At 31.1% G+C, this 20,234-nt stretch overlaps 1 long non-coding RNA gene across 1 annotated transcript in view; it reads left to right on the top strand.

Annotated features, from left to right (window-relative positions):
• Window positions 1-11,742: 11,742 nt before the first annotated feature.
• LOC140449625 (uncharacterized) overlaps window positions 11,743-20,234 on the top strand; it is a 32,131-nt gene continuing 23,639 nt past the window's right edge. The window contains exon 1 of the long non-coding RNA XR_011951845.1: window positions 11,743-11,991. This is a non-coding gene — a long non-coding RNA (uncharacterized lncRNA). The remainder of the gene's footprint in view (window positions 11,992-20,234) is intronic.

Raw genomic sequence — 20,234 nt, forward strand, 5'->3', positions numbered from 1 at the left:
ACCATTTGTTGTGAATTTATTAATTGTTATGTCTTTAATTTATAATGTCTTTATCAAAAGGTTCTTATCTTAATTTATTAAAAAGCACAATAACTTATATTAATTTATTTATCACTAAAAATACATAATTTATTAAAAGGCGAACGTGACATTTATCGCGGGCGCGAATCTTCTTTATTAACTGACTTCTCCCAAATAAAATGTCCTGTTATATACTCAGTACCGTTAGACTCGAAAAGTCTAAAACCTTCTTGAGTAGACCGGACGGCGACGGTAAGGGCAAACTGGATTTCCCATCGACTCGCCTCGAACTTTCGAAATGTTGTTTTTTTGGAAGCTTCCGTTCAGGTCTCGCACAATCTACAACAGAACAGACTTAGTCATGATATTTACGGTTATTTTTAGGCCAGGATATTTATCGTAACAATATCAACATTTTATTAAAGCAATTTGGCTTAAATCGTAATATTTTAAAGTGTAAAATCTACGATTTCTTTTTGTACAATTACTTAAGGACCACCTTGTATTATAAATCTTAAGTTGTTAAAATGTAACTTGTTTTTTTTGTATTGATCTATTTATTATTTATTTTTGTAGTAGTCTTAGGTAGTTATTAGGTTTTAATAAAATAATATTTAAAACCGTTTTCTTTTACTTAAAAATAATAAATAAAATAATCCAAATAATGAAATATTTAGATAATTCAACACTTACAATAACACAAAATATACGAATTAATCAGCCAGGATACGATTGAGTCAGGTGTTCAATAAAAATTTATTTTACCCTCGTTAATTTTTGGATGATCTCAATTTATAAACTGAAATTTTTGAAATAAAGGTTAAAACAGAAAATCCTAGATTAAAAATAATTCTGTAATAAGTAATCAGATAAAAGAATAACATCGGCAACATTGATTTTAATTACCGAATAATTTCTGACATACTTTTGTTCTTTTCGTAACAAATCGCATCTTTTTCCACATCCGTTTCGAGGGATCATTGGATAATCTAGACCGGATGTAAGAGAACTCTCTTACATATCTCTGACAGAGAATAACCGTCTGTCTCTGATCGTGCTCTGATCTATAGGTATTTTATATAGACCTATGCAATGACGTATAATATATTATACGTCATTGGATCTATGATATGGGCCCTGATTCTATTTCATTTCGATGTCGAAATTTAAAAGCGACTACGCCATGACAGTCGCAATCGCTAGCGATTCTCATTCATTTCGATTGTAGTTAAAACTGGGGATATTTACTTTATCATTTTGACACTGCTGAAAATTTGGGTTGGCCCTGTTGTTTATTGGCTGCACTACGCTTGTTGAATGTTTGTTTTGTTTACGTTACGTGAACGTCTTTTTTTTCTTGTTTGAGTTGTTAAATCATAAATATTGGCCATTCTCAATTATATTTTGAATTGAAAGAAAAGATGGCAAGAAAAAAAAAGGCGATGTGGGAGATCCTTAAGTTATAACCACTAAGATTTGACTTAGTGGTTATATTCTAATATATTTTTAAATTTACTGCAGCTTAGTAATACTAACCCTAAACATTTTGGGTATCCTAGAGGCATAAACACCTTCTTCCAAATATGGTTCTAATACCCTTATTAAATAATTTGCAGCTTGTTTATTAAGCCGGAATTGCTGCCTAAATTGAGCATCACTTGGTGAAAAAGAATTTTGAGTATCCCGTAACATTCTTCTTATCCTCCGTTATGAACGTCGGATATCTAACCTCTCTAATTCCTCCAAAACTAGCAAATGTCCGTAAAACACAGCCATATTGATACTTTTTGCCTCAGTTTTCCTTGCAAGGATCAAAACACCGCCTACTTAAACTGAACCTAAGTTCACTTCTCCCAGTCCAGTCAGTCATGTCAGATTAATTTCGACTCGAAATGAAATTTCAACCACTTTCTTGTGGTTGAAATTATTTTCGATAAGTCGAAAACTAGTGACGTCGTTTGGTTAGTTCAGCTGAAATCCACAAGGTTCGCAAAGTCGCATTTCGACGTCGCCATATTAATTTCGACATGTCTTGAGTCGAAATCTCAATTAGAATCAGGACCATGATCAGAGATATGTAAGACAGGGGATATGACATACGATGAAATAGATGGGATTGGTTCGCCATATTGGTGAGTATCTGACAGATCGTTGTTTGTGTGGAGTAGTTCTGTGCATAGAAATTTAATTTTAAAAATATTTTGAGCTTATTTTTGTACGGTTTTTACGTTTATTTAAAGTGAAACTATTATGACATCGTGTTCTTTTATTTTGTGTCCAAATAACACTCGTAATAATAAGAAACTCTCCACTGGAATATCTTTTCATAGGTTAGTATGAAATTGTAAACAGTGTACAGGGCGGTATTACTTCCGTTTTTAGTGATGCCGCGTGTAAAAAGAACATGTAATCTTTTTAATTTGGTTTATGTGGTTGTAGATTTCCTAAAGATGTTGAAAGGAGAAATACCTGGATACAGTTCGTAAATAGTGTGGGAACTGGGAACCTTCAAAATTTAGTAAATTGGACATAATTATAATTATAATTACACCTGGACATTACACAGTATACAACTTCAATTGTACATTTCACTTGCTTTCATTTGCAAATAAATAAGTTTGTATAGGTGTGAACAAAGAGATTTCAATTAGAAGGTTCTTGATATTTTGTATAAAGTACTAGTTAATAATTAATCACATTTTTGTTTTGGCCATTCTTTAAATATATACTATTTGACATTTTTTTTGATGTAACAACAGCAGTTTTTTGCGTTTAAAAATATGATTTATGGTTTTTTTATAATAAAGCTACTTTATTTGTGTACAAAATAAAGTTTCAGTCAGCTTATAAAAAAATTTTGGTGCATGTTGAACTGAAAAATAAATTTAGTGGTAACTGCTTTCCTTTAGAAGATTTAAATATTTTAAAATGCAATCCCACCGGTCACATTAATATCACTTCCAGAGAATATAGATTGAGTAATAGTTGTGATACTGATGTGTCAGTAGATATAATTGATCATGATCACAGCTATATCAATCCTTTCTCTCAATACTCTAAAAGCATAACTACATACATTGCTGGTTATGTTGTGTTTTAATTACAAAAAAGATTAGTCTGTAGTGAATGTTTAAGCGCCTTAGTAAGTGTCACTCGGAACAACTTTTTATTTTCATTTATTGATAAAAAAAAATAAAAAAGGATTGCAATATCTATCTGAAAGTGTAATTGATATATGCTTTATGGCTGAGACAATTTTAAAAGAAATCCCTTCTCCAACTTGTATGAGTACCAACGATTTAGTTACAAAAGTTTTCCGGAGGTACATAAACAAAGACATCTTTTTAAATTTACTTAGTCATAGCATTGATCAACAATTCTCAGATAATCACAGAATACTCCTAATAAAGGCTGTAGCAAGCCGCTATATTGATATTAGGATGTTCTATATGTGCAAGAGTAAAACTGACAAATCTCTCAGTATGAGACCTCTTATTAATAAAGTGGTATTATTTAGTGGACACTTAAGTGGAATTCAAATTGTTTAAAAAAAATAAATTAAAAATATTGTTTAAAAATTCTTGTAAACATTGTTAACATCAATATAATAAAGCTCTTTCATTTTTCTAATTTTTATTCGAGGGCTCGATACACCATCATATTGTGAGCTAGTTTTTGTACCAGCTTTATACATAGGATGAGTGTCTCAAACTTTATATGTTAAGGAAAATAAACGAAAAGCCGGTGAATATCTACAATCGCCTGTTGAGTTAGTTGTTGACAGTTGCAACAGCTAAAAAGTAGTATTTTCAACCGTTTAAAATATCCCGCGGCTTTGACACTAGCTATAATATCCCTTATCATAGGCTCGCATTACTGGAAAAGGGATCTTTATATGCAGATATAACAATTCCATAGAAACCACAATAAGTTAAAAAAGGATAAAGAACACGGCATGTCTTTGATACAATTCTTTAACTACCTACCTATACACAATAACTAATTTTTATATTTTTTATATAAATATATAAAATAATTATATATAAATATATAATTTATATTAATAGTACATGGAACTAACATATCTAAATATATATAAACTTATGTAAGTGCACTTGCTAATTGTTGTTTTTTTACTTGTATGTAAATGTTATAATTTTAAAACCATATCATTGACTAGTTTTGTACATTTTTTTAAACTTTATGTATGTAATAAATTTTATAATTATTATTAAAGTGTACTTGAAGAGTACTAAAAATGAAAGTAATTTTATTCCAAATAACTATTATTAATCTAACTCAATGCTTATTCCCAAACTAAACAGTAAATCATAAATACAGTTTGAATTAATTTGAGTCCGGACCTGCCCGTCGCCATATTGGAGAGTACATCCTGTCAAATTAAGTGGTCCCATTTAGTAGATACAGAAATATCGTTTGTGTCATATCCCCTCTCTTACATATCTCTGGATATGATGTGGATACATGGTACAATGAATACACAAGGTATGATACATAATGTTCCAAAATCGGTTCGCTTTCGCGCATGACGTAGTCAAGATCGCTTATTCCCGCAACATTTGAATGTAGTTGTATAGGAAAGACTTTTAATTTTAAGTTTTTTTATATAATTTGGCTAATTTAATTATAGTAATTATAAAGAGATGATAAAATTATGTTATTATAATATTTATCCTTTATAAAACATAGATATCCTTTATAAGACCAGTTTTAATTATCTTTTATTACACGTAGGTACAGGTTAATTAACTTATACTCCAGAGTTCGATATTTCAGATGTTTAAAAAGATACAGAAAAGTGGTAATGGAGGTACACAAAATTTGTACGTATATATACCTACTGAACTAAACACAAAATCAAAATAAATAATGACAAAGTCAACTTTATTTATATCGAATGAGCTAGCTGGCCATCGAATATGAGTGTAGTGAGGGCACACAATATTGCACAACGTTTAAAATGACATTTTGGTAATATTCACACATAAAATTATCTTGGTATTGTTTATAATAATGATAACATTGTATATTTTAATAATGATAACATGATTTAACAAAGAAAAATATGTTATTTTGGAAGATGCTAAATTGATTTTCTGCGAAACAGTTCTTATTGCAAATTGCATAGCAGGCTGAGGCTAATTTCTTACTTAACAAATCGATATGAAAAAACCATTAAGGATTCATGACTAATAATTATTAAAAATAAAGATTTAGACTTACGTCGTTGACCTAGAAGTAGTAAGAAGCTGCTCAACATACTTTTTGGAGGATTCGACTCTGAACATAGTAGCTAATACGTGTTTTAAATCGACCTCTCATAATTAATTTAAAAACTAGTGAAATACTAAAAATATTTTCGTTAATTGGTGATCCAGCAGTGAAATAACAAAAATAAACACAACAGAGATAGTAAGTTACTTTAAACATAACAGTTTTTACTATTATCAAATATTATTTTGGATAACCTACAAAATCTAGGACAGGTATTTATACCAAACCTGTTCCACTACAGACTAAGAAGGTTGTTTGCCAGGACCGTACTCCAGTTACAAATGATAATTAAAAATGGATAGTTCTATTCAATCTGAAATTCCTACAACTAACAATACACCAAACAGCTCCTCATCATATCAATTTAATGGATCACCTACATATTCTTCCGTAACCAATCAAACACCACAATCCAATATATTTCCATCAAGAAAACAAGCAATTATTTTTGATTCAATTGAAAATACCAAACTAGATGATTACTTGTCCGCTTTGAGTCATCTGATACAACCAACCCAGATATCCTTCTGTTCAAAATTATCAAATAATAGAGTATGTATTTATTTAGCAAACGAAAAACTAACTGAGGATTTCATAAACAGAAATGAAAAAATTCAAATAAACCATCAACTCTTACAAGCTCGTAGACTAATTAGCCCCAGTCAGCGATTAGTATTGTCCAATGTCTGTCCCTCAATCCCACACTCAGTCCTAATATCCGCATTAAAATCACATGGATTAAATCTTCTGTCACCTATAACATTCTTAAGAATAGGCACATCAACACCACAATTCCAACATATTTTGAGTTTCAGACGCCAAACATACATATCTCCACTAAATAACCAGCCCTTACCTGATTCTTTTCTTATCACATATGAGGAAACGACATACAGAATTTTCCTCTCATTAGATAACCAAGCTTGTCAAACATGTAAACAAACCAACCACTTAACAAAAAATTGTCCAATGTCTACTGCGATTACAACAGATAATTCAACATCAAATAATCCAGTTCCAAATATAAACCCAATTGAAAATACAACTAATCTATCAACTCAAAAAACTCAGAAAAACACTAAACAACAACAATCAAAAGAAGAAAGCACACAACAAGAAACCCAACCACAAAATAACCAACAAGAAAAACCACACATGCAGCTAACCAAAGAAGATTCAGAAACAACAAACTACCCAAAAATAGATATAGAAAATAAGGCAACGCATATAAACACAGGAAAAGCACAAAACAAACGCACAATCTCCCAAGTCTCTCCACCAGCTACTACATCTACAGAGAAACCTACTTTTATTACACCAAAAAATAAAGAGAAGAAAGTAAAATCAGATCAAAATGTCAAACCACAAAAAACACTAGAAGAAATGCTAAAATACTGTAAACCTTTATTTGAGAACCCAAATTCCAACTACCCTATAACTTACGAACAGTTATTAGACTTTTTTGAAAACTGTGAGAACTCACCAGACCCGTTAAGTGTCACCAAAATGTATACAGAAGAAACAGCAGAGGTCACAGATCTATAAACTAATATATACCCTTACCTAAAGGACCGAAAAATTAAAGTCAAATGCACTCGAATAAAAAATAAAATATTAAAGCAAATCAACTTAGACCTTCAAACAGACTTAGAAAGCGACGCATCAATAGAAAATTAATAACACATCATTTTCAACTCTCTAATTCAATGGAACGTAAATGGGTATTACAACCATTTAGAAATGTTAAAATTACTAATTTCAAAACATAAACCTAGTCTGATATGTTTACAAGAAACCCACTTCAAAAACAACAAAGCTCATGACTTGAAGAATTTCAATTGTTTTTTTAGAAATCGAGAAAATTCGAAAATTGCAAGCGGAGGGGTAGCAATCTACATAAAAGATAGCTTTGACGCTAAACTGATAAAACTCTTACACATACTCTTACGTGGGATGTGTTACCAGATCTATATGATAGTGATCACTACCCTATCATAATAAGCAATGAACTACAATCAACTACCCCGCAACAACTAAAATGGAATTTAAAAGGCGCAAATTGGACAGAATTTCAAAATTACGTTGAAAACAACCTGCAAAACCTAAATGACAATGTAGATATAGACAAAACAATATACTATCTGACAAACGTAATCACAGAATCAGCAAAAAAGTACGTTGGAATAATTAAGTACGATCACAAACATCAGTCGGTACCTTGGTGGAATCATGACTGCAAAGAAGCATTAAAACAATCGAAACAAGCTTTTAATAAATTCAAACGACAAAAAACTCAAGAAAATTCTATAGAATTCAAAAAATTAAGGGCAGTCGCTAGGTATACCATTAAAAAAGCCAAACGTGACTCTTGGAGAGAATATGTCACCACAATACATAGTTCAACTCCTATAACAGCTATATGGAAAAAAGTCAACAAAATGTCTTGTTCCAAACCCCATAAAGCAATAAACTTTTTAACTCAAAATAACACTATTTATAAAAGCCCAGAAGAAATATCCAATATACTAGCATCTACTTATGAATATAACTCAAGTAACTTAAATTATACTTCCAATTTCTTAAAAATCAAAATAAAAGAAGAAAAAAATCCTATAGAATATTACGATCAAAACAATAACGATCTCAATATACAAATAACAAAGGAAGAATTAGAAAATGTATTTCAGAATTGTAAGAACACTTGTCCTGGACCCGACAATATACCGTTTATATTTCTTAAAAATTTAGGCCCTCAATCTAAAGAACACCTACTCAAAATCTACAATATAATCTTATCCAGAAACGTATTTCCTAAATCATGGAAAAATTCAATCATAATACCTATTCAAAAACAGACTAAACCAAAATCAGATCCACAAACATATCGACCGATATCACTCACATGTAGCATAGGTAAAATATTGGAAAAGATAATAAACAATAGGCTTATGTGGTATTTAGAAGCAAACAAATTAATTATTCCAGAACAATGTGGTTTCCGAAAACATCGCTCAACTTTAGACAATCTCGTTGACTTAGAATCAGAAATCCAGAAATTTCCAGTTTGGAAATATTCAATCATTAAAACACTCAGCAGCTGGTTAATAAGGGGTAACATATTAAAATACATTTCAAATTTTCTTGAAAACAGACAATTTCAAGTTCGAGTTGACGGAACATATTCTCAAACAAAAATTCAACAAAATGGTATACCACAAGGATCAAATTTAAGCACAACTTTATTCTTCGTAGCAATAAATTCGATATTAACACAAATTGAAAACCCCGTCAAAGCTAGATTATACGCTGACGACCTAGTTATTTTCTGTAGAGGAAAAAACATAACAACGATTCACAATCACATTCAAAAAACGTTAACACACATTGAGAAATGGTCAGCTACAAATGGACATCAGTTTAACACTACAAAAACGAAAGCAATCTGTTTCTCAAAAAGAAATCAAATCCAAACAAAAGAATTATATCTACACGAACAAAAACTAGATTATGTAGAAGAAATCCGATTCTTGGGTATGACGTTTGATAAAAAATTAACTTGGAAGACACATATTCAACAGCTGAAAAAATCCTGTCTACCTGGTATAAATGTACTACGATCCCTTGCCTTTAAAAACTGGGGTGCCGATTATTCAAGTTTAATACTTATTTACAAATCCATAATTCGATCAAAACTTGACTATGGAGCCATCGTCTACAACTCCTCCAAAAAAACGCATTTGAAGTCACTGGATATTATCCAAAATAGATGTCTACGTATTTCTTTAGGTGCTCACTACACAAGTCCCATTCAAAGTCTTTATTGGGAAAGTGGAGAACTTTCTCTTTCTTTCAGAAGACAATATCTAAGCCTAACATATGCAGCGGCAGTGTCATCAAACCGAAATAATCCAGTACTGCATAACGTTTTTGCTGATCGATTTACAAATAAATTCCAACAAACACATCAAATTGATCATCCTTTTTACTTTTGTATAAAATCATACTTATCCAAATTAAATTTTCAATTTCCAAAAACCTATGATACCTCTTCAATCCACAACCCAGCACCATGGACAATATCTATTCCTGATATCGACATCAGTCTAACAAGCCTAAGAAAATCAGAGATATCATCAACCGTCATTAAACAAAAGTTTTATACACTATTAAACAGATATGGCAATACCTACAACGTATACACCGATGCGTCAAAAAATGAAGACAGAGTTGGAGCAGCAATTTATTCGGAAGACTCCTCAGTTAGTTTCAAATTGCCATCAATTACAACCATCTTTTCGGCTGAATTATTTGCAATCCTAAAAGCTCTATTGTTAATACAAAAGAAAAACAAAGAAAGATATATAATAATCACAGATTCTTTAAGTTCATTATCCTCACTGACTCAATTGTACTGTGACAACCCCCTTCTACTTCTTATTAAAAAAGAACTTAAAAACATTGCAAATAAGAACATCCAAGTTCACTTTTTATGGGTGCCTTCTCATATAGGAATTGAAGGTAACGAAGTTGTAGATAAACTGGCTAAGAACGCACCAACTAACCCGATATCCGAAAAAAGTAATATATTGGTACAAAACGATTTAAAACCATACCTAAAACAAAAAATAATTCAAAAATGGCAAGAAACTTGGAACAACATTCCATCAAGGCTATACGAAGTCAACAAACATTCACATCTTTGGAAACCAAAAATAAAAGACAGGAGAGAGCAAGTGATACTTACCCGTCTCCGTATCGGCCATACACGACTTACTCATGACTATTTATTACAGCGCAAAAATAAACCAGTGTGTGAAGTGTGCAACAGTGTTTTAACGGTTAAACATTTTTTAATACAGTGTCCCAAATATAATAGTGAACGACTCAAATATAACATACCCAACTCCCTAAGAAATGACCTAGAAGAAAATGCAGACACCCGAAAAATATTTTCCTATCTTAAAGACTGCCAATTCCTTCAAAAGATCTAAAACGAACATTGTAACACACAAAGATATTATTATTATTATTGTAAACTAATGTATATTTTACTTATTGTATCTATATTGTAATAATCTAAATACGCTAATGACCCTGCGTGGTTGATGCGTTAATAAAATAAAAATAAAAAAAAAAAAATACTTTTTGGACTCTCTGTGTTCGCCTCCTTGTACGCGTTACTTTTGGTTGGTTAAAAGTGTAGCCGATGTTGATTTAGGCAAATAAAGACTAGATACTGCCTCAGGTTTGAGTTTTAGACCCTTTTTAGAAACGTAATTTAAAAGTTCCTGTTGTAGATTTCTTTGGTAATCTTCAGTTTTAAAATGTGTATAACAAATTCTTGCAGTATTACAATTAAAATTATCCTATCTACAATAAGATATAATCCACAGTTTTCTGGTCACGCTATCTTTAGGAAATGTATGAAACCTAAAGATTTTACCTTCATTGTCACTATTGCAACAAGCAATTGCACAGCGTACTTTGAAAAAGGTACAAAACCAGATATACAAAGGCAAATAAAAACTTTCAGTTTTACAAAAAAATACTATACAGTATAAATAAATAGTAACTAAACACCATTTGTATAAAGACACATATATGAGCATATATCTAAATTATTTTTCTATTATAAAATAGATGACTCAGTCAGTATTGAGATACTTTAAAATATATTTATTATCTCATAACTTGCAATTTGCAATAGTCACCATTGATAACCGATATTATTGTTGAACTTTTGTTTTTATACAAGCTTTCTGTCTTGCCGGTGTAAAGTCGTCTGAAGTCGATATTTATTGTGTTTTGCGTTTGAACTAATTTGTGTCTTATTTTCATATTATTATATTGTTTGATAAGTAAATTTTGCATATAATAATCGGTAGGTTATAGTAATGTGTATATTTTTTATTTTACTAAATTTCATTATAACTCATCTAAAATACCATATTGAATTGTAAAACAGATTTTTCTCTATTGTACTCTATTTTGTTTTTATTTCAGTAAAACTGCTTGGAAGTGAGTGACAGTGAATCAGAATAAGCAAATCTACTACTATTTACCTATTCACAGTATTTCCTCTGCAGAAAATTTTTAAATTTCAAGGGATTTACATACAAAAAGAGTACTTATATTATTAGTATATGTATGAAAACAAAAATAAATATTTTGCCTGAATCTCTAGGAGAAGTAAAGGTTTTACGCTACTGAAAATATATTTTTTATTCAATTATAACCAAAACAAAACATTTAAAAAAAAATTAGATCACTTTTTAACCATAATTTCAAAATTAATGTGTACGTTAAGCTGTAATAATGGGTTCGAGGTTGTTCAGGCGATCTTAACTACGTCACACTCCTGGGCCAGCTGTCAAATGTCATGCGCAATATCATACCTTGTGTATTCATTGTACCATCACAGTATAGACAACAACTGTGGTACCATGATGTGGATATGATAGAGAATTAGAGAAATAATGCGGTTGGCAACACATGGAGCCACGCGTTGACACCAGAGATAACACATCCTGCGCCTGCGACGCCTGCGTCTACGCCATTTTAATTTTGTACGACTGGCCTGTTTCCTGTTATACTAATTAAAAAAATGGGTTCCTTAAAACATTTGCGAATTTAATTTCAATTCCAGTGAGGAATCTGTCATATGAAACAATGGAAGTAAGTAATCAATTTTACAATTTAATAATATGTTGATTGTTGATACTAATAACAGTTAACAGTAATGGTTCCAAATTCACACAGTCCTACCAAAGAATATTATCCGTCTATATTCTTTGGTCATACATTAATTTTTGGAAATGGGGTATGGTTTTTAATAATTAATTACTTTATTGCCTTTATTCGGTAATTATGGATCTTATTAGTCTCTTTTAGTACGTCTTACGGTAACTCTTACTTAATATTAGATATAAAATTTGAGGAGTCACATGAATAATTTTAATTCATATAATAGTTATTACTTTTTATCATATAGCTTGTTATATTTAATTTATCTACTTCTGTAATAAAGAGGGTAGGTGATACTTATATTATACTAAAATTCAATGCAATTCGTTGCCCGTTTAAATTTGTTAGTTCCCAATTCTGAAATTACATTATACTTCCCCTTATATAAATTGATTTGGATTGCAGTTTTATCAAAATGTAAATATGTATTTAGAAAAATTGCCTATGATACACATGGAAGAATCATTGTCTTTAGAAAACTACATTTTTTTTCTTGTTGAAACTTATGATTCTTCCATATTTTTTTATAACATAACTGAATGCATATGGTGGTAATAATTTGCAATAAATACTTGTCTTATCTGTTTTTTTTAAACTGTTTATTTCTTTTTTGGACATAATGCTTTATCTGTCTTTATCTTTATTCTCATTTCACATGAATAAAAGTGCAAAGATCTTTATAAAATGTATGAATATCACTGTAAAAAAGTTATTGTTTGTTTTTTCAAACCTTTGAGTAATTCTATGGTATATATTCATTAGGTTGTTACTTTGGCTGATCTGGAGTATGAAGACTTTTATAATTAGATGTATATTCATCATCACATCACCCTTTGAATATGCTATTTGATCAGAGCATCAAGAATTTGAAAAATCCTTGATGCTCCTTCATGAAGTTACTCCTTAGTAATACCTTGTTCTTAGTGACACACTTTAAATGGTTTTCTGTCTTTAGCTGACTCTTTAACTACTAGGCTAATATAATAGATTTTTACTGCTGGACCAGATACCTTTTATTTAAAAAAAATGTTTTATTGATAGATGTAGCCTAAATTAAATAATTTTTTAGGAAAATCAAACTTTATTTTAATTACATTTATTGCATGTCCATCTTAGGTGCATGAGGTCTGGTATAAAACTAAAGACATTTGGCTTCTTACATTTCCTTGTGCATCAAATTTGGATACATTACTTTTTTAGAAAAACAACATGAGTAGCAAAAAACATTTTTAAAATAGACAATAACTTCATTACATGCACATTGTGGATACCTCTTTAGCATCTTTTATGACCTGTGCAAGTAAATATTTCGTGGCAATGTTCCTGTAACATGATAAACATTTTCCACATTTTGTGAGGTCTGTGAGACAATGGTCCAATTCTTTTTGTTCTGATGTGTTGTCATTGATATCCAACTGAAGTAATGCCATTACCAGTTCACAAAACTGAGTTATAGACATTTCTCTTCAGAAATTCTTTCATCTTCTTAGTAACTTCTGTGAAAAGTATTTTGTTCTAATGTTAAAATGTTACAAACCTTTCTGAATTGTAGATGTATATGCTGTTTCCTGGTCTGACACATCGGTAAAGGATTTCGTTTTGTTATATTCTATTGTAGTGGATGGTTTTTTAATAGTCCTATTGAAGTAAGTATATACATCTTGCATTTCTGGTATATCTTTAGTGGTCAAAAACAACATATCTCTTTTATCCGTTCACTTGGGGATGATTATGTTTGTACTACTCTGCATTGCTTTTGTTTTGCCTTTTATTAATATAGCAGAAACCACATATATTATAACAAATTAAATTTCCTTTTGGAACAATTAGAGTTCCAAATAAATAAAAAATTATTTAATGCATTTTGTTGCTGAGCTAAAGTAATGTTTGTGTAAAAATTGTCTGTGTCACCAATGTTCTAACACTATTTAATAGCACTGCCATCATAAGTTGTATTCCCTGGTTGAGTAGATTTTACTCCATACAATTTTACTGGATAAGTATATCCACCAGCATAGTTTGACCAATTTAAATACATATTTATATCATTTACTAGGGATATACTGGCAGAACCCAAGTCTGTCACAAAATGATGCCATTGATTCATCTCTACAAACATCTTCCTGTGGAACACACCATTTTTGGAATTTTGTATTCATTAGTGTTTTTAATATTATCAATATAATTACTTATTTTGTACAATTTCTCATCTTTTTCATAGTTCTGATTGTCAGCAGCATGAAGAAAATAGAGAATAGATTCCTATCTACTTCTGCTCATTCCACATTGTGTACTAATGATATTTTTGTAGCAAGGGTTGTTGCTCCAGTAGTCTCATAATAAGGGTTTTTTTTCTAGCCCCATCCAAATTCTCAGTCCAAAAAAAAACAATTTTAACTCTGTAGAAGACAACTCTTTAGCAGCCATAGAGTGTGGTGTAATTCATCATCATCCAGCCTCAAGAGTCCACTGCTGAACATAGGCCTCTTCCTCATGTTTCCAACCCCGTCTATCTTGCGCCACTCTTATCCAGTTTTTATTGAGTCTTCTTAAATGGACAGTCCATCTTGTAGGTGATTGACCACTACCACCAGCGTCGGTCGTCGGTGGTGTAATTGTTTCACCAATAATACCATAACTTATTTTTTGTTCCAAATATTTGTGTAATTGCCTGATAAGTAAATCTATACAACTATATATATATCTATAAACAAATGAACAATAAAATTCAATGTTGTTAGGTGTTCCCTGATAGTAGCATCTTATACTGGATTAAATATAAATTTGTTTAATATATCCACATTAGGAGTATCCCATGTGAGATGTGGATTTGGTATATTACGGAAAGTATCAGCTGAACCAGAGTTAAAACTAATGTTTGATTCTAAACATCTGGACTCATCTTATGACATAACCTCAACTTTATCTTCAGTACATGTACAGGGGATTGGCTCTTGTATTTTACCGGACATTTTAACGATTTTAGACTTATATAAATTGAGCTTAGTGCATTTTCTTTTCTATATCACTTACAGTTGCCTTGTCACTATGATCAGAGTCACCATTACTTTCTTCTAAAATCCGTTCCAACTCTTCTTGTGTTCAAAACTTTTTTCTGCATTTTAAAATCAATATTACAACTTTAAACATTTGTAAACAAAAAACTTACTTAACTTCACACGAAGTGTCAAAATATAAATATTTTTATAACCTCAACACATCAAGTAAGTTATTTCAAGTGACCTGGGGCAAATGAGTTATGTCCCTGGACCAGATTAATTAAAAACAATGTTATTTAAATGTAGCTGTGCATCCGATAGTCATAGTCGATAATGCAGCTACATTATGTGTGCTCAAGTATAATGCACATGGTCTGTTAGAAAATTTCACTGTCGCTGAATTTGGTGCAATGGCCATTAAAGTGTTACATAATTACGGCAATGGTTATAATTTTGTTGTGAATGTATTGTATGATTGTAAGCTAGAACTACATCTTTCATTTTTATTTGTATATATGTAATGAACATTCTGGTGTGTACATTAAATGTGGAATGTGCTCTTTTAATAGGTGAAGAAGGTATGTAGAAAGTATGACATCATCTAAATAAACTAAAAAATTTTCGCAGAGAGCATTCTTTAATCTGAAAGACATTCTAAGAAATTGTTCTGAATGAACAAATATCTTTTATGCCAGTCACATTTGTTTCTATCTGGTGCTAACCACTAGGCAAATCTAAGATAGTGAAATATTACCATTTACAGTTTGTTCCGTAACTAGGTTATATTTGGTAATGTTTTATTTGGTAACAGTATTCTCATTAAATTATTTTGAGACTACATAAATATTACTAGACCATGCACTATTACTGGGTTACTGCACTGATTAATGACTTTTTATATGATTTTAAAGGAAAAAAGATGCAAACGATTGGAACTTTCAGGCAAAAGCTTGCTACTGCTTTGATGAATTAAAAGCCAAATATTGCGGCATTGGTGCACAAACTAGTCAAACTTTTTACATCTGAATCGGAATCAATAAAACGATATGATAGTTTGCACATTTCATTAGCCTAGAGGAAAACAAAATAATTTTACTAAATTGTTTTTCTGACTTGCTGTCAAAGCAGATGGCACCTCTGTACATGAACCAATCAAAGTAGGAAGTTTTCTGGAGACATTAGTTGGACTTTTGAGGTTAGAATTTGAATCAGCTCGAGTGCTTGACGAATCAGCTTGTATCAGTAACCCAAGGTTCTTGGATTAGTGTTACATCTGTAGCTTCATTTGCGAATTTTCTGCCAATGGTATATGAAGCAGGCTTGGCTTGTTGAAGATTCGCCTGTATGAACTTTATCATTGTTTCCTCTTGGAGTGTCTTTGTCTCGTCTGCAGATCCTATGGTTTGAATTCTACAGAGGTTATCATTTGCCTTTCCTTTCATTTTTGTGGTTGCTGGCCTTGTGAGGAAGAGGTTGTTTTCCCTTTCTCTGTGGTCAGTCCGCTTAAGCTTTCTAGAGAGTTTTACTCTTCTGATTATATTACTTGGTAGCATTTTATATGGATAAATAATCATAGGTAGAATTATTAAACCAGAAGCCAAAAAAGTAAATAAAATGGTTAAGTTGCTTTCGCAGTTCCTTGGTCTACTTGCTTAAAAGAACATTTTTTGTTCCTCAATGTGCAACTACTTTGTCTGCCTTTGGACAAACCGAGAAGCATATCTGATCTTTATTGAATATTATAGACATTGACATGGTTTAGTCCAGTTCTTACATGCTGCTTTTTCTTATGAGCAAATGTAGTAATAGTATCCTTATTTAGTTCAGGGGTATCTCTGGTATAAAAAATGTAGAGAACAAGTCCAAGAACACTTCATTGTGGGACACTAGTTCTAATCTGTATCAAATCAGAGTATATGCGCCATACTGCTTGAATCTAAGGATCCATTTGTATATATAATTATATATACACACATATATATATACATACGTAATACCATACCTTGTTAAAAGCTTGGGCACATCCATGAGATGGTGTTGCAAGTTTTTTCTTTCAGTGCTGTTTCTGTGGAGTTATTCTGTGGAGTTATCCTGTGCACTTGGTCAATCACAGATTGACTTTCTCTATATCCAAATTGGTGTGATAGAATTGGAATTCTATCAATTATTTGCTTGAATTTTTTTGGGCGTATTTTTTTTAAAAGCTTTGAAATTACAGGAAAGAGTGATATTTTATGATCATAACTTGTGAGAAGGTTTGCCAGGTTCATGTTTTTTATTTTTGTCCCTAGTCCTTGAGGAGTAATTTAAAATTTCATTTTTTGTTTTAGTTTGTTCTTGAAGTTCTTCTCACATCACGTGACAGAAGTATATTTTATCAATGATCTGCCAATCTTGTCACTGTTTGTCCAATACTGCACACCCAAATGTTATCACTTTTGCAGAATAGGAATATTCTGCATACTTGGATTTTTGAGCATTTTAGTTGCTTTTCACAGAGAGAAATTGGTTATTTTCTTTGCAGTTTGAATTTTCTTTCAGTCTTTTGAATTTTTGTTGAATCCCCCTTTAGTTTGTGCCAGTCATTTTTCAAAATACTTTTACCTGCATGGTGTCTAGTCCTGTGCAAGTTCCTCAAAGTGCTTTTTTTCCTGTTTTTCAGGAATAATATCCCTCATTTCTTTTTGATAATTTTTGTTGCTTTAAGTACTTAGGAAGTATTATATCTTGCTGTCTGTTGGATGTTATTGGTAATGTTTTCTGCAGTTTTACCCAATGGCTTCAGATTTTTGCAACAAGCCAGAAAGGCAAGTAGTGTATTCTAGTTGTAATTCAAAGCTAACCAAAGCTATTCTTTTATTTGTTAGTCATGTTTGGCTTTCTTTCTCTGTGATAAAAGCCCCTATAAGTAAGGAGAGTAGGGAAATAATCTGTATACAAATCCCATTGTTCTTTGTAGAGTCAGAGTCCTAAGTCAGGTATGTTTTTTGGTTCGTCATCATGGCTTTCCACTTGTGTATTAATTTAACCCATTCATGCCCAGAACATTTATTTTTCAATATTTCTAAGTGTGGTCAATATGTGAATAAAAACTATTTTATTACAAATAACACCACTATTTTTTGAAAAAATGGTGTTGAATGAAAAAACAGTTTTCATGGAGTGCAATATTTCACTTTATAAATTTTTTTTATTGTTGTTGAGTGTCATAAACCACAAAGAGCTTGTTTTGCTTGCGACCCTATTGTTACTAGTTTTTACTCCGTTTTTGTTCGTACTAAATAAATAATTATTTCTGAACTTAAAAAAAAATTATAAAAAAACAATAACAAGAAAACAATATGATGAAACAAAAACTATTTATTCTTACTTAGAAAATAAATTAAACACAATATATTCTAGTTAAAAAAAAGAAAAACAAAAAAAATATATGCCTGCAAGAATGTTCTTTTCAGCGTACACCAGACTATTTATAAAAAAAAGAATAATATTTCAGATTATTATAATACTAGAACTAACACTGATTTTTTTGTGAGCTGCTTTAACCTGTTTTTTTAAGTTTCGCTTGAAATATTAAAAACTAAATGAATCCTACCTTACATTTTTTTTGTTTTTGTAGGTAACATATACAATCTTTTCCGGGGAAGCAACTCTTTTGTTTTTCCTTTATTTTTCTTAAATGGTATTTTAAGTTTCTTTGTTTCTACAATGGTATTTAAAGCTGCACTGGTAATATTTTATAAAGAGTGTTTCAAAATAAACAGGGTTTCTGAACAACATAATTAAATAGAACTGAAATAAATGGACACATCAGAATGCAAGAAGTATACGAGGTATAAATTTTATTTAAAAGAAAACCACTGAAGGTTTTACTTTATACTCCGAATCAGATGTTATATTCAAATACAAAGCTTACCTGAACGGAGCATTTGGCCAAGAAGAGAGGGTCGAGAAGATCTAAATATCCAGAGATTACAAATCCTTGTCAACCAATATAACAATTAACTTGACCAAATTGATTATTTATTAAATAATTCTCTGGATGATTTTTAATTTTCTATAATCCTCAAAGAGATTCATAGGACAGCACGGTCCTCATGAAGTTTAAATAAAAAATGAACAAAAATTGACCCTCGAATTTATACCTAAAGCCTACTCATGACTGATTTTGTTTGATTTCGGTCTTAAATAGGGCTTGATAGCAACGAATATCAAAGACACTATAACACTTTCATGTTTCTAATTGATTAGACCCGTACTTGTGAGTACAGAAAAAATGTGACTGTATGGAAAGTTCTTTAATAATTAATGTTTTATCAATTTTATACTTCAGATAGATACGTTAGAGAAAATGAGTTGTAATAATCTAATGATAAAAACCATTCATAGTTGCTTAAATTCGTTTAACACTCGTAACACTATAAGATGCCCAACATTATCAAATCTGGCATAAACCACGGTTCGTTTTACTGTTAAGTGCAAAGGACCTGATTTAGAATGTGGAATACCATAACTGGTAAGCAAAGTTTTTGCTATATTTTGACGAAATTTAAACAAATTTAATTCACGTTGATCTTCCACAGTTTCCCTCATTTTTCTATAGAAAAGCCAAGCATTCTGTATAGATGCATCCAAGACCCGTATGAAGAGTGGCCAGTACCATTTCTTAGACTTTGGCTTGTTCTATAATATGAGACATTTTGATCCATCCTGTCAGTGCCTTTGTAACGATAAGATTACTTTATCTTTACTTAGAGATATAAAATAACTTAATTCTGCCTGTAAAGTATGCAACCAACTATACATGTATTTGTATTAAATGATCTACATATCTTTGGGTAAAAGTATGTTTATCAATTGGTCAAACTGCTTAGCGGTCGTTTCCGCTTAGCTTGGAACTGACAGACGTCAACCAGCTAAAAGTGTAAAGAGGCAATTTATATTCAACCTCTGAAGGGGAAAGAGGTATTCTCCAGCGACCAACGCCACGTGGTTCTTGGGTGGAAAATTTTTAAGTTTATTCGGAGGTAAATTTAAGTTAAAGAAGGCGTGTTTGTTTTGATGATTATTTGAAGTTTTTGGAAAAGAAGGCTTTAGTTTAAAAACTGGAATATTGTTGCGTTGGGTGAGTTTAATTTTAATTAAAGTAAATCATTTTTTTTAAACCATTGTTAG

This window comes from Diabrotica undecimpunctata, chromosome 9 (assembly GCF_040954645.1).
Source record: "Diabrotica undecimpunctata isolate CICGRU chromosome 9, icDiaUnde3, whole genome shotgun sequence".
Taxonomy (NCBI): domain Eukaryota; kingdom Metazoa; phylum Arthropoda; class Insecta; order Coleoptera; family Chrysomelidae; genus Diabrotica; species Diabrotica undecimpunctata.